The sequence below is a fragment of the Ranitomeya imitator genome, chromosome 4 (assembly GCF_032444005.1).
Source record: "Ranitomeya imitator isolate aRanImi1 chromosome 4, aRanImi1.pri, whole genome shotgun sequence".
NCBI lineage: Eukaryota > Metazoa > Chordata > Amphibia > Anura > Dendrobatidae > Ranitomeya > Ranitomeya imitator.
The window spans coordinates 93811900-93836837 of NC_091285.1; the positions used below are offsets into that span (position 1 = coordinate 93811900).

General features: G+C 49.1%; 1 long non-coding RNA gene across 1 annotated transcript in view; it reads left to right on the top strand.

Annotated features, from left to right (window-relative positions):
* Window positions 1-8761: 8761 nt before the first annotated feature.
* LOC138673959 (uncharacterized) overlaps window positions 8762-24938 on the top strand; it is a 43985-nt gene continuing 27808 nt past the window's right edge. The window contains exon 1 of the long non-coding RNA XR_011320392.1: window positions 8762-8928. This is a non-coding gene — a long non-coding RNA (uncharacterized lncRNA). The remainder of the gene's footprint in view (window positions 8929-24938) is intronic.

Here is a 24938-nt window from a genome sequence, read left to right on the forward strand (position 1 = left end):
GCTCCCAGGATCTATCCTCAGGACCGTAACCCCTCCAATCCACCAAATAAAATTTTTTGCCACGAACCACCTTGTACCCCAAGATAGCGTTCACCTCGTAATCGTCCGTAGATGAACCCGACGTCCCAGTAGATGACTCAGAAAACCGGGACATGTAGACGGGCTTAAGGAGGGACACGTGAAAGGTGTCGGTGATACCTAGGCGTGGAGGAAGGGCCAGACGGTAAACCACAGGATTAACCTGTTCGAGGACCTTAAAAGGACCTAAGTAGCGAGGTGCAAACTTGGTAGACTCAACTCGCAGCCTGATGTTACGGGCGGAGAGCCACACTAAGTCGCCAGGAGCAAAGGTTGGAGCGGGGCGCCGATGTGCGTCGGCGGAGGACTTCATTCTCTCCTTGGAAGCCTGAATGGCATCCTGAGTGCGATCCCAAATGTCCCGTGCCTCCACAGCCCAGTCTGCCACCCTGGAATCGGCGGAAGACACGGGCATGGGCACAGGTACCCGCGGATGCTGACCATAGTTAAGGAGGAATGGAGTCTGTCCAGTGGAATCAGCGACGGCATTGTTAAGAGCAAACTCCGCCCACGGTATCAAAGATGCCCAGTCATCCTGCTTAGCCGAAACAAAATGTCGCAGATATGTGACCAAGGTCTGGTTGGCTCTCTCTACCAACCCATTCGTCTCGGGATGATAAGCCGAAGAGAGATTCAACTCAATACTGAGAAGACGACAAAGCTCTCTCCAGAACCGAGACGCAAACTGGGGACCTTGGTCACTGACAATTTTGTCTGGCATACCGTGAAGACGAAAGATGTGTTTGACAAACAACGCTGCCAAGGCCCGTGCAGAAGGTAACCGGGGAAGCGGCACCAAATGCACCATTTTAGAAAAATGGTCGGTGATTACCCAAATAATGGTACAGCCACGAGACTTGGGCAGACCCACAACAAAATCCATCCCGACCATCTCCCAGGGCCTGTCTGCCACCGGCAGAGGGTATAACAAACCAGCTGGCTGTTGTCGGGAAGACTTATCCTTGGCACAAGAGACACATGCCTGAACGTAGTCTTCGACATCACGAACCATATGTGGCCACCAGTACGTCCTCGCCAGTAGCTCAGATGTCCTTTTTGCCCCAAAGTGTCCACCCACTCTGGATGAATGAGCCCAAGCGAGAACCTCCGGACGCAAATTGATGGGAACAAAAGTCTTGCCCGGGGGCACAGACTCCAGCGAAACCGGAGCTACAGTTCTCAGACTCTCCGAAGGGACAATGAGCCAAGGCTCGTCCTCCTCCTCCTCAGCTGACACGAAGGAGCGAGAGAGAGCGTCAGCACGAATGTTCTTCTCCCCGGCGAGATAATGTAGGGTAAAGTGGAACCGGGAGAAAAACAAGGACCATCTGGCGTGACGAGAATTCAGCCGCTGAGCTGTTTGTAAATAGACCAAATTCTTGTGATCCGTGAAAACTTGGAATGGGAACCGAGCACCCTCCAAGAGATGTCTCCACTCCGAAAAGGCCAACTTCATTGCCAGCAACTCTCTATCCCCGATGGAGTAATTTCTCTCCGCTGGTGTGAAGGTCTTTGAGAAAAAGAAGCATGGGTGCTTCCGACCCTGAGCATCCTTTTGATAGAGGACTGTTCCAGCACCAACGGATGAGGCATCCACTTCCAAAAGGAATGGCTTACCCACATCGGGACGATGTAAGATAGGAGCACTGGCAAAATGGGACTTTATAGAAGAGAAGGCCTTGGAGACCCCTTCGGACCACGATTTGGGATTCGCTCCCTTCTTGGTGAGGGATACCAAGGGAGCTACCAAAGTTGAGAAGTGGGGAATGAACTGGCGATAGTAATTTATGAACCCCATAAAGCGCTGCACCGCTTTAAGAGAATGGGGTTCCTGCCAGTCCATCACTGCTTGTAGTTTGGCAGGATCCATAGCCAATCCCTGGCCCGAGATGATATAGCCCAGGAAAGGCAAGGACTCCTGTTCAAACACACACTTCTCCAACTTTGCATATAAGGAATTCGCCCGTAAGAGTTTGAAGACTCTGCCAACATCTCTCCGGTGGGAGTCAATATCTGGAGAGAAGATGGGAATATCATCCAGATAGACTACAACCGAGGTGGAAAGCATATCCCGGAAGATATCGTTGACAAAGTCCTGAAAAACGGCTGGGGCATTACAGAGCCCGAAGGGCATCACCAGGTACTCATAGTGCCCATCCCTGGTATTGAAAGCCGTTTTCCATTCGTCCCCCTCACGGATGCGAATTAAGTTGTAGGCACCCCGCAGATCTAGTTTGGTGAATATCTTTGCTCCCCTTAGCCTGTCAAAGAGCTCCGATATCAGGGGCAACGGGTACTTATTTTTAATGGTGATAGCATTGAGACCCCTGTAATCAATGCAAGGACGTAATTCCCCGTTCTTCTTCTGTACGAAGAATCCCGCCCCTGCAGGAGACACTGACTTCCTAATGAATCCTCTTGCCAAATTCTCCTGGATGTATTGAGACATAGCCTCCGTCTCAGGGAGAGAGAGGGGATATACCCTTCCCCGAGGAGGTTCAGCTCCAGGCAAGAGGTCAATAGGACAGTCATAGGGGCGATGAGGCGGTAGAGTCTCTGCTGCCTTTTTAGAGAATACATCTGCATAGCACCAATAGTACCTTGGAAGAGATGAAAGGTCTGCGGGTACCTCGGTAGTAGAGACCTGTGCACACTCACTCACACACCTGCCCATACAAGACTTACTCCAACCCAATATTCTCCCAGAGGACCACTCAATATGTGGGGAGTGTTAACGGAGCCAGGGTATTCCCAGTAAAATCTCATCCATTCCCTCGGGTAGGACTAGAAGGGAAATAATCTCCTGGTGGGAAGGGGACATGGACAACGAGAATGGAACAATCTGGTGTGTGATTTGTTGTGGAAGTGTCGACCCATTCACAACTCTAACAGTTACAGGTTTGGCGAGCATAACAAGTGGTACAGCGTGGCGCAGAGCAAAAGCAGAGGACATGAAATTTCCCTCTGCTCCTGAATCCACACAAAGCTCGACTGGTAGAGTGGAGGAGTCAAACAGGATTGTCCAGGACAGTTTGGAGGAAAAAGCCGCTGTGTCTAGTGAACCTCCCCCTAAGGTTACTAGACGCGATCGTTTTCCCGACCGCCGTGGACATTTATTAGTGTAATGTCCTCGTTGGTGACAATTATTACAAACCATGGGTACTCGAGCGGCCTGAGACTTAGGTCCTGCTCGAGAAACCTCCATGGGCTCATGGGAGTCGGACGCCAAAACGGAAGATTCAAGAGGTCTGGCGAAGGTGGGAGCCAGTTTAAACCTCTGCCAACACTGGGTCTGCTCTAACCTTCGTTCGTGAAAACGGAGGTCGATGCGGGTAGATAGAGAAATAAGCTCCTCCAGTGTGGCGGGTATCTCCCTGGTGGCTAAGGCGTCCTTCACGTGGTCTGCCAGTCCCCTCCAGAACTCCGGAATTAGAACTTTATCCGACCACTCTTAACTCCGAGGCTAGAGTCCGGAACTGGATGGCAAACTGACTGACCACGGACGAACCCTGAGTGATTGTCAATAACTGGAGCGCAGTATCGTGTGTAATACGGGGTCCCAAAAAGACCTGCTTCAGAGCGTCCAGAAAGAGCGGAGCACTCTGTACCACACGGTCATCACGCTCCCAAAGTGGCGTTGCCCACTCCAACGCCCTGCCCGACAAGAGAGATAAAATAAATCCCACTTTCGCCCGTTCCGTAGGGAAAAGCGCCGCCAGGAGCTCAAGGTGTATGGAGCACTGGCTTACGAATCCGCGACATTGTTTACTGTCACCAGCAAACTTGTCAGGAAGCGGGAGACGGGATAAAGTCGGGGCAGAGGTGGCAGCGGACAAACTGGCTGCGGCTACACTTGCAGCCTGAACAGTGACAGCAGTGACATCCACAGCTGAGGTTGAACGCTCTAGAGCCGCCAACCTTCCCTCCAGCTGCTGGATGTACCGCTGTAAACGCTGATCGTCTGCCATTTACTAGCCAGACCCTGGCGCTAGTATTCTGTTAGGACTGGTGGAACGCACCAAGAAAGATGTAATAGATGCGTTCGCAGTCCGGGGTCCACCGTGCAGGTAAAAACCTGCTGCTAGTAAATGGCAGCGTAATATGGCGGTGGAAGCGAACCTGGTAAAACCACAGGTCCGCAATACCGCACTAAAGAGTGCAAGCAAGGAGTCAGCGAACACAACCCCAAGACACAGGATTGAAGTCCGATTAGACCACTTGCTGACACAACACCGCAACAGGGTGTGTTAGGCAACTCTTATAATTAGAGCACCGAAGTACGAACTGTGCCGTGCTGGCAGGCACCACTAAGCACCCAGACGTGGGTCAGGAAGCGCACTACTGGCGCGTGGCGCCGCACTGGCGGTCACAGCAATAGACGCTGATACGTGTGTGACACGTTGAGTGATTAGTCGGGCGCTAGATAGCAGCCATACTCCATACGCGAACAGTCATACAATAGGGTAGGGGTATTTAATGAACGACTTGCACTCACAACAAACACACGTATTCAATTGTAAGACAATACTTGCGCATGGCCGTGCGGTCATGCGCAGTTTATATAGCAGCAGCACAGGAAGTGGCTACAGTACCTTTGCCCTTCCAAGACCTGCCAAAAGGACCAATGGAATGTGCTGCAGAGCCTGAGCACCTGACCCTCGATCTCCAACGGGAGATCTTACCCTGGACATGCTCAGTACGTGCAGACAAGGACTTAGTCCCAGAGAAGTCCGCTCGCTGCTGACCAGCACTGACTTTAATGGCAGAGGCTGGAGAAGCAGCAGCAACTCTCAGAACAGAGTGAGAATGAGCAAGACACTGGGACCGACGTCTCCGCTGAGCAGACTCCACTGCGGCTGGACAAGAATGGGAGACCGCAGCGGAGGTGGCTCGAGATTCCCCCTGTGCAGAAGCGGGAACTCGACCCCTAACACATACTATATACAGTAGGAGATGACATACAGGTATATACTACATACAAAAGGAGATGACACACAGGTATATACTATATACAGGAGCAGATAACCTACAGGTATATACTATATACAGGAGGAGATGACATACAGGTATATGCTATATATAGGAGGAGATGACATACAGGTATATACTATATACAGGAGGAGATTACACACAGATATATACTATATACAGGGGAGATGACATACAGGTATATACAATATACAGGAGGAGATGACATACAGGTTTATACTAGATATAGGAGGAGATGACATACAGGTATATACTATATACAGGTATATACTATATACAGGGGAGACAACACACAGCAGGTGTATACTATATACAAGGGAGATGACATACAGGTATATACTATATACAGGAGATGACATACAGGTGTATACTATATATAAGGGAGATGACAAACATGTATATACTGAGGTGAAAATGAAAAGGTGTGAGTGCAAAATGAGAGGACTGAGGGAAAATGGAGTGGAGTGATCGGAAAATGACAGATGTGAGGTCGAAATGACAAGTGTTAGGGGGAATGAGCGGTGTGAGGGAGAAAATGAGAGATGTGAGGGGGAAAATGAAAGATGTGATAGGGAAAATGAGAGGCGTGATGGGAAAATAAGAGAAGTGAGGTGCTATAACTAAACACAGATATTTACTATGCCCAGGCAACGCCGGGCTCTTCAGGTAGTCTAATATATAAAGCTGAATGTGTGTGTGTGTGTGTGTGTATCTCCGGGATTGGGATTGGCATCTGCACCATCGCAGCTACAGCCACAAAATTTTGCACAGTCACACGTCTGGACCCCAAGAGCGTCATAGGCTATGGTGTGAGGCGAAATTTTAACCCCGCGCTTTCCAATTCACCAAACAATTTTGCCCCTATCTACATAATGGGGAAAAAGTGAAATGAAAAGTGTTGGAGGCGTCGCAGCTACAGTCACAAAATATTGCACAGTCACACGTCTGGACCCCGAGAGCGTCATAGGCTATGTTGTGAGGTGAAATTTTAACCCCGCGCTTTCCAATTCACCAAACAATTTTGCCCCTATCTACATAATGGGGAAAAAGGGAAAGGAAAAGTGTTGGAGGCAAATTGACAGCTGCCAGATGTGAACAAGGGGGACTTAAAGAATGAGAGCGATGGCGCCAAAGAGTATATACCGTACAGTTGCTAAGGTGGGGCCCCGACATGGGATACTCACCACACACAGGGATATGAACACACACACAAAATGCGCCACACACTTCCACGTGCTTTAACACATATCACCCTCAGCACACATTTCACCACACATACACCAACCTCGCCACATAAAAGTCAAAACACAAGTCACCGCTCAAAACTCGCCACGCGCAAAACTCACCACATGCAAAACTAGGCTCATGCAAAACTCGCCACACGTGCAAAACTCAGCTTATGGGAAAACTCGCCACACGCAGAACTTGCACCCGCGGAAAAATTGCCACGTGCACAAAAGTTGCAACACATGCTAAAGTTGCCTCACACAAAACTTGCACATACTCAAAAGGCACCACACATAAAACTTCCCACACGCAAAACTCGCCATGCGCAAAACTTGCTGCACACAACTTGCTACACTAACCTGTCACATGCATCTCGACACACAAAAAGTTGCTACACGCATGTCGCCACACAAAACTCATCTCACAAAAGTCACCACATGCATGTCGCCACACGCAACTCAACACACACAACTTGACAAACGAAACTCGCCCTAAAACACACACAAGTCTGGTATTATCCTTCAAAAATAAAAATCTGATTAATAAGCAGACAAACTACAAGAGCAACAAATGTACCATATAGGAAATCCGGCAGCTGTCAGTCACATGACCTGTCTATTATGTGTATGTGTGAGCTAATATATACTGCCAGGGGGAGGGCTTCCTGTTGGCTGGGGATTTATCAGGCTGCCATTTTAGCTTACAAATACTAAGGTAAAAATATTGACCAAATAACGTGTGAACGATGTCTAATACAGGAGGAAATGACATACAGATATATACTATGTACAGGGGAGATAACACACAGGTATATACTATATACAGGAGAGATGACACACATGTATATACTATATAGAGGTGGAGATGACATACAGGTACATACTATATACAGGAGGAGATGACATACAGGTATATACTATATACAGGAGGAGATGACACACAGATATATACTATATACAGGGGAGATGACACACAGGTATATACTATATACAGGAGGAGATGACATACAGGTATATGCTATATATAGAAGATGATATACAGGTATATACTATATACAGGAGGAGATTACACACAGATATATACTATATACAGGGGAGATGACACACAGGTATATACTATATACAGGAGGAGATGACATACAGGTATATTCTATATATAGAAGGAGATGACATACAGGTATATACTATATACAGGGGAGATGACACACAGCAGGTATATACTATATACAGGGGAAATTACATACAGGTATATACTATATACAGGAGATGACATACAGGTGTATACTATATATAAGGGAGATGACAAACATGTATATACTGAGGTGAAAATGAGAGGTGTGAGGTGAAAATGAAAAGGTGTGAGTGCAAAATGAGAGGAGTGAGGGAAAATAGTGGAGTGATCGGAAAATGACAGATGTGAGGTCGAAATGACAAGTGTTAGGGGGGAATGAGAGGAGTGAGGGAGAAAATGAGAGGTGTGAGGGAGAAAATGAGAGATGTGAGGGGGAAAATGAAAGATGTGATTGGGAAAATGAGAGGTGTGATGGGAAAATAAGAGAAGTGAGGTGCTATAACTAACCACAGATATTTACTATGCCCAGGCAACGCCGGGCTCTTCAGCTAGTACTATATATAGGAGGAGATGACATACAGGTATATACTATATACAGGGGAGATGACACACAGCATGTATATACTATATACAGGGGAGATGACATACAGGTATATACTATATACAGGAGATGACATACAGGTGTATACTATATGTAAGGGAGATGACAAACATGTATATACTGATGTGAAAATGAAAAGGTGTGAGTGCAAAATGAGAGGAGTGAGGGAAAATAGTGGAGTGATCGGAAAATGACAGATGTGAGGTCGAAATGACAAGTGTTAGGGGGGAATGAGAGGAGTGAGGGGGAAAATAAGAGAAGTGATGGGGAAAATGAGAGGTGTGAGGGAGAAAATGAGAGATGTGAGAGGGAAAATGAAAGATGTGATGGGGAAAATGAGAGGCGTGATGGGAAAATAAGAGAAGTGAGGTGCTATAACTAACCACAGATATTTACTATGGGCAACGTGGGCAACGCCGGGCTCTTCAGCTAGTATATACAGGCTCGGACTGGCCCACCGGGAGACCGGAGGATCCCCCGGTGGGCCCCTGACTCCGACAGTCTCTCTCTTCTCAGTATCCCTGCCCTGCACGCACGAGTTAAGCCCCGCCCCTCCCCGCTGAGCTCCCGGCAGGAGCCTCCTGCATTGCCTGGTGTAACAGGGTGAGAACAGTGTGCGAGCAGGATCTCTACCTTCTCTCTCCCTCCCCCAGTCTCTGGCTAGGATGGGGGGAGGGAGGCTCAGCACACACAGCCATTTCCCTGAGCTACACAACCTAAGATGCTGCTGGAGCAGCTCACAGCAGTAAGCCCCGCCCACCAGCACGGCCGGGTCAGGCTGCTGGAGCGCGGGGCCAGGAGAGCTGTGCAGCCACTGCTGAAGACAGTTCTTAATGACCTGAATAGAAGATGGCCTCTCTCAGAGCCCCATACTGCTGCAGCCTGTCAGACAAGCTCTAAGCTCTGCTGTCGGCACGGTCAGGAGGGGGAGGGGAGCTCCAGAGGAACAGTGCTGACCTGAAGTGAGTACTGGAGCTTCCTGTTTATGTCTCTATCCTGACCTTGTTCTGTCCTCCACCCCAACAAAAGCTGTTTGTCCTGTTTGCCCCAAACATCTGCGCTCTCCCTGCCCCCTCTACCCTTTCTGCTTTCTAGTTGCTGATATCACAATGTCTTCCCCACTGCTGTGCTGTGATGGTGACAGCAGATCCCCATCTTCTTCACAGCGCTTGCTGCCCGAGATCCATCTATATTATTTTTGTGTGTGTATAAGGCTCTGTGCACACATTGCTGATTTTGATGCGTTTCCGCAGCGTTTTTCGATGCGCGGAATTGCCTCAAATCCGCAGTGCGTTGTGCACACATTGAGGGTATGTGCACACGTTGCGGTTTTTGCTGCAGATCCGCAGCGGTTTTGACGCAGCAGATCCGCAGCTGTCTTCCATGCGGTGTACAGTACAATGTAAACCTTTGGAAAACAAAAACCGCTGTGCACATGCTGCGGAAAAAAACGCGCGGAAACGCTGTGCGGAATCCGCAGCGGTTTGGCACCTGCTCCATATTAAAAATCCGCAGGTGTCTAAAACCGCAATGGAAACCGCACAAAAAACCGCAATAAATCCGCAGTACTTTATGCACTGCGGATTTAATCAAATCCGCAGCGGAAAATTCCACAACGGAATCCGCAGCGTGTGCACATGGCCTGACACATTGCTAATCAATGGGAAATACAAAACCGCAGTGCACATGCTGTGGAAAAAACGTGCAGAATCGCTGCAGGTTTTTTTCCGCAGCATGTCAATTCTTTGTGCAGAAACGCAATGTTTCTGCACCCCTTGACTATACACTGAGTAAAGCAAATCCGCACATCAAAAAACGCATGACAATCCGCAACAAATCCGCATCAATTCCGCATGAAATTCGCAAGCATTTTGGCCTGCATTTTCTGCCAAGAGATGCAGATTCTGTGTGGAAAATTCCACAGGCCAATCCGCAACGTGTGCACATACCCTAAGGCTAGGTTCACACTTGCGTTGTGCAGTCCGTTCAACAAATCCATTAAACGGACTGCACTAACGCAAGTGCCGACTTTGGCACTGGGCTAGCGCAGATGGAGCATCTGCTAGCTCTATCTGCGCTAGCAGTGCGCTACTAGTGACGGACCCGGAAACGCTGCAGCCCGCGTCTAGGGTCCGTCACTCAATGACAGCACATCCCTAGCGCACGCCCATTATGGGCGTGCGCTAGCGATGCGTTCGCCATTGCAAGTAATGGTGGCGTTAACGGACTGGGCTACACCGCGTTATGCCGCGGTGTAACGTAGTCCGTTAAATGGGTTCACACAACGCAGTGTGAACCCAGCCTAAATGTATACACAAACGCACACCTATACACTATATAAATAAGTACAGTGTGCATGTCTGCAATGCATTTATGTAAGTGAATTACAAAACATTTGCCATTTTTAGTGATGGAGTCAAACATAAAAAAGCATATATGCTTTAGTTAAACGCGCCACAAAAAATGCTCATGAACCTTTAAAAAAACCTTGCACTTTTAAATGCAGAATGAATAATATATCTATAATGTTATTTATAGCAAAAATATAATAGTAAAAAAAAAATTTCCAGCTCCACATGCCCAAATTTGTTCATAAAAGTAGATAATTAAAAGGGTTGTTCCATATTAAAAATTACTTCATAATCTCCGGGGTATTAAAAAAAAAAAAAGGTCAAAAGCAACTGAATTTTAGGCTGTGTGCCCACGTTGCGTTCTTTATACGTTTTTGCCACAGCGTAAACACTTAAAAACACATTCCCATGCAATCCTATGGGATTCCGCAGTTGTACCCATGCTGCGGATTTTCTCACTCTGGAATCGCATAGCGGTAAAATAAGCAGCATGTTCATTATTTCTGCAGAATCGTGGCGATTCTGCCACCATAGGAATGCATTGAAACGCTCACTTTACGCATGTGGCTATGCCCACCATGCGTAAAGTGAGCACTTCATGTGCGGATGGTACACAGGGTGGAGGAGAGGAGACTCTCCTTCAGGCCCTTGGGAACCATATTCATGTAAAAAATATATATACGTATCTTCTGATGGCCCCCCGGAGTCCTCCCACCTCTCAGCGGTGCACGTGGCGGCTTCCTTTCCCAGGGATGCATTGTGCAAATCACCTGGGATGACATTGCGGTCATGTGACCGTGAGGTCACAATGGTCCTTTGCGCAAAGCATCCTTGGGAACGGAACGTGCAGGGAGCGCCGCTGAGGAGATCGGCGGCCTTTGGAAGGTGAGAATAACGATACCTGTATTGAGTCCTGGAGGTATGTCTTCTCCCCGGTGTCAACCGCCTCCTAAACGTCAATTATCCCCTCTTGCATCTGTGCGACGCCTCCTGTGTTCAAAATACATGCCCAGCGCCTGCGCTCTGCCAACATTACTCGCCTGATGTAAGTTCACGGGCAGCGTGCATGGTGCATGCCCGAGAAATGTTGGCAGAGCGCAGGCGCTGGGCATGTATTTTGAACACAGGAGGCGGCGCACAGACACAAGAGGGAGATGATTGACGTCTCAGAGGCGGTTGACACCGGGGTAGAAGACATACCTCCAGGACTCAATACAGGTATGGCGCGAAATTTATAAAAGTGATTATTTCAGCATTCCTAGGGATACTAGACATAAGCGCCACCTTCACAGAATGCAGCCTTGGTGCTGCTGAAGGTGGCTCTTTTATTTAAAAACGCCATGGGGGGGTGACAGGTTCCCTTTAAATTCAGTGATCAGGTCTTTGTTGTTTCCGTTAGTGTCTATCTTTTTAGCGGAAAAAAAAATGTGCAGCATGTTGTACCTGTTCTTCTAATGACTATAATGAAACTTACTACTGAGCCTCCTAACAAATACTACAAAACAAAGGTGTACCTAGCCTGAGCATTGAAATTTAGAGTGGGCCCCTGGAGTCAGTTCCATTGGTGGGCCCTAGGCACCCCAGTCCGACACTGAGTATATATATATATATATATAGAGAGAGAGAGAGCGAGATTGTGTATATGTTTTCACAAATATTTGAGCCCATGGATACATTATATGTCTATTTTGCAAGAAAGCGAGAAAATCTCGCCATACGGATGTCATATGGATGTCACACCGATGCTTACATGTGAGAAAATCGCATCTTTGCACTGCACACTGATGACAGGCGGATCACTGTTAAGGGAACATTTCTGCGATTCTCGTCCTTGTAAAATGGACCTTTTTTATACTCTGTGTGTGACTCCAGCCCAACACTCAGGTTGGGCATCTGGCAAAATTTGGTCTTATAATGTGGATCTAACAGAGTGGCATCCCAGTAGTCAGCAATATTTTGAATAATAACTATATGGGCATCATGTTGTAGATAGTTCAGCAAGAAGGTACTCATGTGTCAGGCTTTTCCATGAGATCCAAGCCCATGCTGTGTTAGTGGCTAGGTAACACTGATGCTTGCTTCCTCCATCCCCTCCCGCCAACCATGAACAATAGAGAGGGGAGGATTATCCTCATCATCTCCTGATAGTTGCTTGACCAATACCTCTTCCTCCTCCATTTGTTCGTTGTCTCTTGCACCTTCACTAAGGGTACCGTCACACTATAACATTTCGATCGCTACGACGGTACGATTCGTGACGTTCCAGCGATATCGTTACGATATCGCTGTGTCTGACACGCAGCAGCGATCAGGGATCCTGCTGAGAATCGTACGTCGTAGCAGATCGTTTAGAACTTTCTTTCATCGCTGGATCTCCCGCTGTCATCGCTAGATCGGTGTGTGTGACACCGATCTAGCGATCTAGCGATGCGATCCAGCGATGCGTTCGCTTGTAACCAGGGTAAACATCGGGTAACTAAGCGCAGGGCCGCGCTTAGTTACCCGATGTTTACCCTGGTTACAAGCGTTAAACTAAAAAAAAACAAACAGCACATACTTACATTCTGGTGTCCGTCAGGTCCCTTGCAGTCTGCTTCCAGCACTGTGACTGCCGGCCGTAAAGTGAAAGCAGAGCACAGCGGCTGTGCTTTCACTTTCACTTTACGGCCGGCAGTCACTGAGTGCGGGAAGCAGAGACTGCAAGGGACCTGACGGACACCAGAATGTAAGTATGTGTTGTTTGGTTTTTTTTAGTATAACGCTTGTAACCAGGGTAAACATCGGGTAACTAAGCGCGGTCCTGCGCTTAATTACCCGATGTTTACCCTGGTTACCCAGGGACCTCGGCATCTTGGTCGCTGGAGAGCGGTCTGTGTGACAGCTCCCCAGCGACCACACTACGATTTACCTACGATCACGGCCAGGTCATATCGCTGGTCGTGATCGTAGGTAAATCGTATAGTGTGACGGTACCCTAACAGTTTGTCTCATGTCCAATGGGTACTCAGGTGTTTGATATATGGTTAATTGACATGTATTGTGATTGGCTGTAGCCTTTTATTATGTGCCTTTATATACTGTATTGTGTTGCAATATATTTTTACCATGCTATGATTAAGGTCATTATTGTCTGAAACGCATCAGCTTGTTTTTATGATGCACTAATAAAGGACAAGATTTTTATTCTATTTTCATCTCCTCCATTCAAAATTTGCATGAGCTGGACAAGTGAGTGATTTGCATTTTCACCTGGGAGTCCGCCGGCAGGAACTTGGTGGTGATCCGTGCTCTGCACATGTCTACTGAGAAATGGACTTTAATACGTCTGGTTGGGTGAGCTGATGAAATCCTAGTATTTGCAAGTTTTGGAGATCCATGACTTGCTCATCTTGAGAAAAGTTAGGTGGTCTACATTTTCAGGGACAGCCGGCTGCACCTATCAGTCAGGATATCACCATCAGCACTGAAGACACGTTCTAAGAGAACGCTGGATGGCAAGCATGATAAAACCTCAAAGGTGTATGTGCCGTACTCAGGCCATTCAGCCATTTTGGAAGATCAAAATGTGAGAAGGTCCAAACCCTCCTTTGATGGCATTGATATTTAGTTCTAGATACTCCTGCACCATCCTCTCCATTCGTTCAACACGTGTAAGACTTAGACTCTGTTGTGCTGGTGCATGAGGTGGTCTAAAAATAGTGTCAAAGGACTCATGGAAATTGCTTCATCCACTTACACTGCTTCAGCTTCTGCTGCAGCTAATGTTTTGACATTGATAAACTGACGCGCTGGAGGTTGGAAGTCTGAGTTTCGATGCTGTCTTGGGGAAAAACCTCTCTTAAGGTTGTGTACGCGTATTTGGATACTCCAGCATTCCTCGCTCCCTTCAAGGGTGGGAAGTGAGTCACCTGCCAGGGCCGTGGGGTACTCGGTACTGGGTCCAGTACTTAAAGGGGATGTCACGGTGGCTGCAACCCAGTCCATGGCCCTAGTCGCCCAAGTAGAAGGGAAAAGTCTTTTAAAGGAGATGTAATACAGTTTGTGTTTGTTACTCCACCTGTGGTATTCGGTCAGTGGGGACCAACACTGCTTAAAGGGGTCCTCTGGGGTAATGTTATGGCAGCTAAGATGGTATAACTTCCCACAGGTGAAGTTGGGTCCCCAGGGCTCCCGGTGTGTAAGTGAAGATGGTGGGTGGTGCGGTAAGAAACGGAGGACACAGGTTTGCAGTCTCTTTACCTGGTTTACTGAAAGCTTGGATGTAGTCCCTTGCTGCGTGTGGCTTCTATCAAGGTCCTTACAGTACTCTCTCTGTCCTCCTTAAAGGTGGGACATAAACCTGTTTGACAGGTAACTCGAGCCATTTTATAGGGTCTCTATCATGACCCGGGCTCTATGCACCACTGTGCCTCCTGGGTATTAGGGTGGACAGGTGATGTGTAGTCCATCTGTCCTGCCTCTTAGAGTCCAACACAACCTTGGTCTTCCGGCTACCGGAATCTGTGCTCAGCAAGGAGATAGCCAAATCACAGCTGTCCTCCCCAGTTGTCACTCTCCTGTGCTTTACTCTCCTGCACGCTCTCTACAATATATTCTTCCCTCTCTGTCCAGGAGCTGCAGTACCTCTGGCTGCATGACCCCTCACGCATATCTGTGCCTCAGACTGCTCCAGTCTGATATCTGGCACCAACTAACTTACTCTCCAGATCAGAATTAGTATATATAGGGAAGTTCCCCTTAAACCAAGTTTAGAGCTCCCCCTTCTGGCCTGGAGTGTGAACATGTTATATGCTTGTGTTGCCTGATAGAAGAGATCTTCCCTTGCTTCCAAGCGTGACATCACTCTCCCCGTGAGGACAGGAATGCCACTGTAACAACCAGAACCCTGGGGTGTTACAAAAGCATCTGGCAAAATTTGGTCTTATAATGTGGATCTAACAGAGTGGCATCCCAGCAATATTTTGAATAATAACTATATGGGCATCATGTTGTAGATAGTTCAGCAAGAAGGTACTCATGTGTCAGGCTTTTCCATGAGATCCAAGCCCATGCTGTGTTAGTGGCTAGGTAACACTGATGCTTGCTTCCTCCATCCCCTCCCGCCAACCATGAACAATAGAGAGGGGAGGATTATCCTCATCATCTCCTGATAGTTGCTTGACCAATACCTCTTCCTCCTCCATTTGTTCGTTGTCTCTTGCACCTTCACTAACAGTTTGTCTGTAATCTCCAGCCCCTGACCTGAATAGTGATGCTGATGATGGCGTTGTCAGCGCTAACCATCTTAGTAGCCATTTCAAAACTCTGCAGAAGGGGGCAGAGGTACTTAATCTGTGCTCACTCCATATACGTGATATGTACCACATCCGTATTACTTTAGCCCAGGCTATACAGCATAACATACTGGGTCAGGACTCATTGCTGCTGCCACAGTCACTGCAACATGTGCAGAGTGGGATTCCACCGTGTCTGCAAATCGCATATCAACCTGTTACCTATGTATACATGCAGGTCGATGACCTGAGGGGTGCAAATGGCGGAAATGAGCACACAGCTTCTGTGCTTTCTGTTGCAGCTCACTCAGGCAAGGAGAGTGGCAGAGAAAACTCTGTACTACCAAATTGACGATGTGAGCCATGCAAGGCACATGTGTGAGCTTGTCTCACTGTAGCGCTGCCACCATGTGCGCACCCTTATCGGACACTGCCTTCTCTGTAAGTAGGTTCAGCGGAGACAGCCATTGCTCAAACTCGGCCTGGAGAGCTGTATACAACTCTTCTGCTGCATGGCTGTGATCTCCAAGGCATATCAGTTTTAACACTGCCTGATTGCGGTGAGCCCTGGCTGTGCAGTATGGAGGTGGTGGAAATTCGCTCTCCACTGTTGGAACGCATGTCTCATTAAGGCAGAGGTTGAAAGTGCAGGTGGAGGCCCTAGAGGAGGTGGAGGAGGCAGAAGCCATGGAGGAAGTGTGAAATATAGAGGTTTGTCCTGCAAGCCTTGAGGATTTCAAGACTTGTGAAGCATTACCTGCCCCCACAGCCACTAGAGTCACCCAGTGCCCAGTTAGCGAGATGTAATGCCCTTGGCCATGCTTACTCGTCCATGTGTCTGTGGTGAAATGCACCCCTGGCACTAATAAATTTAGTCAAGGAATGGGTGATGTTGTCTGTGACATTCTGATATAGCACAGGCGCAGCTTTCTTACAAAAGTAATGGCGTCTGGGCAACTGGTACTGGGGTACTGTGATGGCTATGACTTCCAGGTGGAAAGGCAGCATTTCAGTGGCAAGCAGATCAGAGATGGTGGAGTTCAACCTTTTAGCTTTGTCATGAGTAGGAGGAAACAATCTTTTATATAACCACAACTGTGGGACAGTGGGCTGGCTACAGTGCTGAGAGAGGGCGGAGTATGATGAACCAGACACACTGCTGGATTGAAGGGGAGGTGCAGATAGAGATGTGGATTGAGAAAGTTGTGCTGTGCTCATTCTCTGAGATTGATCAAAAACAGCAGGCAAGTCGACTTCCGTTACAGCTGATGGTAGGTTCACCGTCAGCGTGACTGGAGCGGGTAAAGAACCTATGTTTCTGTGTTTGGAAACCTGCGTCACAATATTTGGCACGGTAACAGAGGAGGAGGAAGAAGCAGGAGATTTGATTGATTGGCATCTGATGGTTGTTAAAGGGAACCTGTCACCCCCCCAGGAGTTTGTAACTAAAAGAGCCACCTTGTGCAGCACTAATGCTGCATTCTGACAAGGTGTCTCTTTTAGTTCTTGGTGCTGTAATTGCAGAAATTATCGATTTTGCAATTTGTCCAAAATACCTTGAAACAGTCATGGGGGCAGGTCTTTCCCCCCTAATGCAGACACAGCACCGCCATTACTAATGCCCTCTTGGCACCTGGCGCCGCCTCCTCCGCATTGTTTTCAACTGTCCCGGCACCTGCGCTGTTATCTTATGCCTTGGGCATGTGCAGTTAGTGCTGCCCATCTTTTGACATCATGTGATGTCTTGCTGACTGCGCCTGTGCGGCCGCGCTGGCCGAGATGCCGCCCTGCAGTGTGAATAAATCAGAAGACACTACGGGGCGGGATCTCTGCATTGTGTCCTGCTGTCTTTGTCTGTGGACCTCAGTAAAAAACAAAACAAAATATTGCTGGAAGTTCGATTTCACAGCCACACAAGTCACTACAAGCAGTCCCAGCATCAGGAGCAGTCTCTCTGTGCTATTACAGTGTAAAAATACCACTAAAACAAGATGTTTGCTCTTTATGTTGAGAGGGACATGTGATCTAAGCAGCCAATGACACACAAGCCATTGTGTCAGGATATTGTGGATGGGTCCTGCACCCTGATTGGCTAGTCGCAATGTGCACGCATAAAGTTAGGAAAATAAATATTTCAGTTTACAAGTACACCGCACCTCTGAGCTCTGCAAACCCCCTCGCCTCGTGAAAGACATGCTCCATGCTCATAATGCACCACCATTATTGTAGCCAAAGTGCTGAAAATACTTTAATGACAATGCAAATATTTTCCCGTGCTTTTTACCGATTTTATAAAATTTTGCTGGTTTTTTCAATCATGAATCCGAATGTGCCATATTTGTGCTAATTTTGTTTGGTGATCATTTTTTGAACAAATTCGCTCATCACTAGTGCTGAATACAACTCCCATCATTGTCACCTGGTCGCATTGATTTCAGAAAGACCCAGCGACAATGTTGAGAGCTGCATTCAGCAGCCAGAGCTTGGGATCAGCTCGAACTGTACCACTTCTTCCCAGGTGCCGGTATGTGTCACTCTGATGACAGATGGTTGTTATCTGTGTTATCTTTGTGTCATCCTTGTGCCACACACATTTTATCTGTGCTCTGCAAAAAAACTTGACATGTCTGCAGGTTTTTCACATAGACACACAATCCGTGTGAAAAACCTCACTTGTACGCACCACCATTGAATACAATTGGCGTGCATATGTCTATATTTGCGATCATTAAAAAATCGACAGCATACAGACATAAAAAACGGACACATGAAAGAGGCTTGAGACGGCTTTATTTTCATTTTATGTCCCGATTTTTCAGGTGGACTGTGATCTAAAAATCACCTGAAACAGTGCTAAATGAATGCTCAAAAGCAAGAACATATTTAATTCTATGTAAAATATCGTGCTGTTCAATTGTTCAGTTTTGTGCATACCTCTTAACTAGTGTTGAGCGATACCTTCCGATATCGGAAAGTATCGGTATCGGTTGGGATCGGCCGATATTCAAAAAATATCGGATATCGCCGATACCGATACCCGATCCCAATGCAAGTCAATGGGACCAAAATATCGGAATTAAAATAAACCCTTTCTTTCCTTGTAGTTTCATTCTACATCAAGGAAAACAACTAAGAATAATGTAGGATGTATTGTGGGAGGTGGCGGAGACATTAAAGGCAATGAGGTTTAGCCCAATCAAATAGAATAGCATGTTTTTTTTTTTTTTAAAGACGTTCGGAGTGAAAAAGATATTGAGTATGTAAATTTTTTTTTATTTTGTCAGATATTGATGTTTCACTATTCCACGCCCTTCCCCTTCTTTTTTTTCTTTTTTTTTTTTTACTTTTCCCACACTTTCATCTTCATCATCATCAGCATCTTTGACATCAACTTCTTCTTCACCTTATTCATCTTCTTCTTCATCTTCTACCTATTTTTTTTTTTTATTACATTCTTCATATTCATTTTATTCAACTATTATTATTCTTCCTATTCTACATATTCATTTTATTCCACTGTTATTATTCTTCCTATTCTACTTCTTCATCATATTCTCATTTGTGACAGGCATTCCCGTAGTTGTTATCTATAAAAGTTGGAAGATTACACCTTCCGTTCTGCCAGTCACAAAAGTTACATTTGTCCGCGTTCAGTTTGGCCTGCAGCATCAGGCTTTATCCAGGGGCACCACGAGGAGGAACGGACTCACCCCCATACACTGCTTAGTCTTCTTCTGCATATAATTTAGATAATATCTTTTGCTCTGATATTAAGTCTTATGCTTAATGTTCTTCTGCTCTTTGTTCTGCAGCCTCTTGTTCTTCTGCTTCTCGGTCTTCCATGTCGTCGTCTCCAGGGTCGTCGTCTCCAGTGTCGTCATCTCCGCCGTCGTCGTCTCAGCCGTCGTCGTCTCCGCCGTCGTCGTCTCCGCCGTCGTCATCGGGGTGGTCTTCCGGGTCGTCGTCGTCGTCATCGGGGTGGTCTTCCGGGTCGTCGTCATCGGGGTGGTCTTCCGGGTCGTCGACTTTAGGGTCTTAAACTTGGAAATGTAGCAAAAGGTACAAGAAGGCTGAGAAAATGCCAAGAACCAGCTGATGGAACTGGAACTCGGATGGCTACCCGAAGGTTCAAGAGCCTATGGAACTACCGAGGACCAGCTGACGTTACTGGAACCCGGTTACTAAGCAGGAGGTACCCGTGCTAAAAAGCACTACCAAGGACCGCCTGGCGTTGGCGGAACTCGGATACCCAGAAGGAGGCACCTAAGCCAAAGGCTCTGCCCGGAACCAGCTGACGTTACTGGAACCAGGATGGGGGCAGAAGGTACAAGAGCAAAAGACACTGCCGAGAACCAGCTGACGGTACTGGAACCCGGATGGGTAGCCGAAGGTCCAAGAGCCAATGGAACTACCGAGGACCAGCTGACGTTACTGGAACCCGGTTACTAAGCAGGAGGTACCCGTGCCTGAAAGCACTACCAAGGACCACCTGACGTTGGTGGAACTTGGATACCCAGAAGGAGGCACCTAAGCCAAAGGCTCTGCCCGGAACCAGCTGATGGTACTGGAACCAGGACGGGGAGCAGAAGGTACAAGAGCAAAAGACACTGCCGAGAACCAGCTGACGGTGCTGGAACCAGGTGGTGGACCCGAAGGCCCACAGGAGAGGAGAGAACAGCTAGGCCGCGAGGCAGCCGCAGTTACCGAACCCCAACAGTCCTACAGGGGGAGCTGGGCCTACTGGCACTACAGAACCAGCCTTGACTACCAGATCACGCAGCCCACATAGGAAGCTTCTAAACTGGAGGCACCCTGGAGTTGGCTAACCCGACTGCAACACGACGGGGCAAACATAGGCGTCTCAGCGAGTTTGACACACCCCGGAAACAGCTGACGGTGCTGAAACCAGGTTTGGCACGAGGGAGTACCTGTGACAAAAACACTGCCGAGAACCAGCTGGCGGTGCTGGAACCCAGATGCGTTGCCCCAGTGTGCAAGAGCCAATGGCACGACCGAGGACCAGCTGACGGTGCTGGAACCCGGTTACTAAGCTGTAGGTGCCCGCGCTTAAAAGCACTACCAAGGACCGCCTGACGTTGGCGGAACTCGGATACCCAGGAGGAGGCACCTAAGCCAAAGGCTCGGCCCGGAACCAGCTGACGGTGCTGGAACCAGGTGGTGGACCCCAAGGCCCACAGGAGAGGAGAGAACAGCTAGGCCGCGAGGCAGCCGCAGTTACCGAACCCCAACAGTCCTACAGGGGGAGCTGGGCCTACTGGCACTACAGAACCAGCCTTGACTACCAGTTCACGCAGCCCACATAGGAAGCTCCTAAACTGGAGGCACCCTGGAGTTGGCTAACCCGACCGCACCACGACGGGGCAAGCATAGGCGTCTCAGTGAGTTTGACACACCCCGGAAACAGCTGACGGTGCTGAAACCAGGTTTGGCACGAGGGAGTACCTGTGACAAAAACACTGCCGAGAACCAGCTGGCGGTGCTGGAACCCAGATGCGTTGCCCCAGTGTGCAAGAGCCAATGGCACGACCGAGGACCAGCTGACGGTGCTGGAACCCGGTTACTAAGCTGTAGGTGCCCGCGCTTAAAAGCACTACCAAGGACCGCCTGACGTTGGCGGAACTCGGATACCCAGGAGGAGGCACCTAAGCCAAAGGCTCGGCCCGGAACCAGCTGACGGTGCTGGAACCAGGTGGTGGACCCCAAGGCCCACAGGAGAGGAGAGAACAGCTAGGCCGCGAGGCAGCCGCAGTTACCGAACCCCAACAGTCCTACAGGGGGAGCTGGGCCTACTGACACTACAGAACCAGCCTTGACTACCAGTTCACGCAGCCCACATAGGAAGCTCCTAAACTGGAGGCACCCTGGAGTTGGCTAACCCGACCGCACCACGACGGGGCAAGCATAGGCGTCTCAGTGAGCTTGACACAACCCGGAAACAGCTGACGGTGCTGAAACCAGGCTTGGCACGAGGGAGTACCTGTGACAAGAACACTGCCGAGAACCAGCTGGCGGTGTTGGAACCCAGATGCGTTGCCCCAGTGTGCAAGAGCCAATGGCACGACCGAGGACCAGCTGGCGGTGCTGGAACCCGGTTACTAAGCTGTAGGTGCCCGCGCTTAAAAGCACTACCAAGGACCGCCTGACGTTGGCGGAACTCGGATACCCAGGAGGAGGCACCTAAGCCAAAGGCTCAGTCCGGAACCAGCTGACGGTGCTGGAACCAGGTGGTGGACCCCAAGGCCCACAGGAGAGGAGAGAACAGCTAGGCCGCGAGGCAGCCGCAGTTACCGAACCCCAACAGTCCTACAGGGGGAGCTGGGCCTACTGGCACTACAGAACCAGCCTTGACTACCAGTTCACGCAGCCCACATAGGAAGCTCCTAAACTGGAGGCACCCTGGAGTTGGCTAACCCGACCGCACCACGTCGGGGCAAGCATAGGCGTCTCAGTGAGCTTGACACAACCCGGAAACAGCTGACGGTGCTGAAACCAGGCTTGGCACGAGGGAGTACCTGTGACAAGAACACTGCCGAGAAACAGCTGGCGGTGCTGGAACCCAGATGCGTTGCCTATTAAAGATTGTCTTCCTAGAGCCCCAACTAGCGGTGTTGGAGCTAAGGGTAAGCAGGGGGAGCAGAGTGTAGGCCGAAGCCTGCACTGGAGGCAGCTTTGTGTCTGCGTTGTGTTTGCAGGACACTTTGCCGGCTACACAGTGGGGGAACAGCTGGCGTTGCTGAACCCCACTAACACATTGGCTGGTGTTTTTGGCTCACACACGTCCTTACACCTGCTTCAGACTGGGCGGCCTCTGCTGATCCCTTCTCGCATGCCGCGGCCATGAGGCTGCATAGTCTGAAGAAGGCGGAAGGAGATGAGTTAAGACAGGTGAAGATATGCACTGCTCGTGCCCATCAATCACACCCTCGCAGTCAAAATAAGACAACGAGGAGCATTGTTTCAGGCAGGGCGGACGCACAGGCGCAACAAGCCAACCAATGATGTCAGAAGACGGGAAGCGCTACCAAGGGGGATGCTGCGTATCATTAGAAAGGAAAGTCACACCTCAGGGACAGTGGAATGGTCTCAATGAGACACATTTTGTACGTTTTGAGTTCCACGTGGGCAAGGACAAAAAGTCAGGCACCTTGTACAAATGCAGCAGTACTGCTGTACAAGGTGGCTGTTATACATAGAAACACCTGGGGGTGGGGGGCAGGCTCCCTTCAATTTCAGTTCATGTGCCTGCGTGGCGTTTGCAGGACACGTTGCCAGCTACACAGCAGGGGAACAGCTGGCGGTGCTGAACCCCACTAACACATTGGCTGGTGTTTTTCTCTGTGCAGCTAGCATGTCCGGGCAGAAACTGGCGTTGTTTGAGCCCAGGGTCAGCAGGAGGAGGAGAGGAGCAAAGTGTAGGCCGAAGCCTGCACTGGTGGCAGCTTTTGGTCGGTTGTGCCAGCGTGGCTTGTGCTGGACACGTTGCCGACTACACAGCAGGGGAACAGCTGGCGGTGCTGAACCCCACTAACACATTGGCTGGTGTTTTTCTCTGTGCAGCTAGCATGTCCGGGCAGAAACAGGCGTTGTTTGAGCCCAGGGTCAGCAGGAGGAGGAGAGGAGCAAAGTGTAGGCCGAAGCCTGCACTGGTGGCAGCTTTTGTTCTGTTGTGCCAGCGTGGCTTGTGCTGGACACGTTGCCGACTACACAGCAGGGGAACAGCTGGCGTTGCTGAACCCCACTAACACATTGACTGGTGTTTTTCTCTGTGCAGCTAGCAGTTCCGGGCAAAAACTAGCGGTGTTTGAGCCCAGGGTCAGCAGGAGGAGGAGAGGAGCAGAGTGTAGGCCGAAGCCTAGTTGAACCAATTTCAAAGGTTACCTTTAACCCCCCCCTCAGGTGTTGCAAGGTACAAGAGCCACACCTTGAACAGCATTAATGATGCACAAGTCAAAGGTTGCTCTATTTAATTTTGCTCCTTGCACACGCTGAATTAAACACGTACACTATTTAGCCCATTATACTGTCAAACAGTAGTGGAGGCGTGACTACTAGTCTTTTTAAGGAGACGCAGCACAGGTGTACAAATTTACACCTAGGTGCTGGGCGCAGATTCCTTACCGTTATTTGCAGTACAGGAAACTGCGCTCTTGTGTTATCCCTTGGCAATACCCTGTTAGTGCAGGCCGTCTCATGACCTCATTTCATGTTGGCCGGTGCGGTTAACGATGGCCATAAATCCCAGGGATTCGTGGCCTTGTGCAGTAAATATGTTCGCCGCTCACACATGTCCTTACACCTGCTTCAGACTGGGCGGCCTCAGCTGATCCCTTCAATTTCAGTTCATGTGCCTGCGTGGCGTTTGCAGGACACGTTGCCAGCTACACAGCAGGGGAACAGCTGGCGGTGCTGAACCCCACTAACACATTGGCTGGTGTTTTTCTCTGTGCAGCTAGCATGTCCGGGCAGAAACTGGGGTTGTTTGAGCCCAGGTTCAGCAGGAGAAGGAGAGGAGCAAAGTGTAGGCCGAAGCCTGCACTGGTGGCAGCTTTTGATCAGTTGTGCCAGCGTGGCTTGTGCTGGACACGATGCCGACTACACAGCAGGGGAACAGCTGGCGGTGCTGAACCCCACTAACACATTGGCTGGTGTTTTTCTCTGTGCAGCTCGCATGTCCGGGCAAAAACTGGCGGTGTTAGAGCCCAGGGTCAGCAGGAGGAGGAGAGGAGCAATGTGTAGGCCGAAGCCTGCACTGGTGGCAGCTTTTGGTCAGTTGTGCCAGCGTGGCTTGTGCTGGACACGATGCCGGCTACACAGCGGGGGAACAGCTGGCGGTGCTGAACCCCACTAACACATTGGCTGGTGTTTTTCTCTGTGCAGCTAGCACTTCCAGGCAGAAACTGGCGGTGTTTGAGCCCAGGGTCAGCAGGAGAGGAGCAGAGTGTAGGCCGAAGCCTAGTTGAACCAATTTCAAAGGTTACCTTTAACCCCCCTCAGGTGTTGCAAGGTACAAGAGCCACACCTTGTGCAGCATTAATGCTGCACAAGTAAAAGGTTGCTCTATTTGGTTTGCTCCTTGCACATGCTGAATAAAACACGTACACTATTTAGCCCATTATACTGTCAAACAGTTGTGGAGGCGTGACTTGTCTTTTTAAGGAGACGCAGCACAGGTGTCAAAATTTGCACCTAGGTACTGGGCGCAGATTCCTGAGCGTTGTTATTTGCTGTACAGGAGTCTGCGCTATTGTGATCCCTTGGCCATGCGCTGTGAGCGCTTCCTGTCTTCTGACCTCATTTCATGTCGGCCGTTGCGGTTAGCGATGGACA